The 879-nt window shown below is 34.5% G+C and overlaps 1 protein-coding gene across 8 annotated transcripts in view; it reads right to left on the reverse strand.

Moving 5' to 3' along the window:
• Window positions 1-879, reverse strand: part of ZNF644 (zinc finger protein 644) — a 114,318-nt gene that overhangs the window by 9,864 nt on the left and 103,575 nt on the right. The window lies entirely within an intron of this gene.

Consider the following 879-nt stretch of genomic DNA (forward strand, 5'->3'; position numbering starts at 1 on the left):
AGACAGAGTTAAGGCAGAGGCATAGAAATTGCTCTTCCCTTCTCTCATCAATCCATGTCTATGGTCTTTAAGATAATTATTATAAGTAAAATTATTTATTTATGCAAGATGCACCTACCCTAAATTTATCTGAAAAATAAAAAAGTCGATACTAAGAAAAAAATTGTAAATGGAAGATTATAAGAGAGGGTTTCGCGTGCCAGCAAAAGTTACTGGCGTGCCATGTTAGGCACTTGTGCCAGGGGTTACCCACCCCTGTCCTATGAAGTAAGAGACTGTAATAAGGGTAGCAACAGCCTCATATGCTTGGTTCAGAGAAAATTAAAGCAAATGAAGGCAAACCTTTATTTAAACTAGGGTCTCCCAGGGAGAAGAAAAAGTACATTCAATTTGTAGAAGCTTCTGTTAATTCAAAGTAGAAGGAATGACAAGTAAAAGAATATTTTGAGTAAGTATTTTTAAGATGTGAAGGGAAAAGTTAAACATAAATATGATACTTTATTTATCCTACATTTTTATAAACAGAGAATTGGAGGCAGACTAGTTTTTCTAGCTTGCCAGAAGCCAAAAGCTAACCATACCCAAGCTACAAGTTGCTTAACTGGTCAGGATAATAAACGTATTATTTCTATGGTGACAAGTAAGAAAAACTATTTAAAAATTCTCAAGGTGGGTTGGACTTGCATGGTGTTTTATTAAGCACTTATCAATATCAAGCATTTTTCTAAGACACATCTAAAATTGCCATAAATATTAAATACATAATGACAAATCTGTTTTAAATCACTTTTGTTTAGAATTACCTGAACATGTTAGGCAGGGTAGATAGCTGCTAAAGAAGGAGGAAGGGAACGTGTGTGTGTGTGTGTGTGTGTGTGT

Source organism: Myotis davidii, unplaced genomic scaffold (genome assembly GCF_000327345.1).
Source record: "Myotis davidii unplaced genomic scaffold, ASM32734v1 scaffold674, whole genome shotgun sequence".
NCBI lineage: Eukaryota > Metazoa > Chordata > Mammalia > Chiroptera > Vespertilionidae > Myotis > Myotis davidii.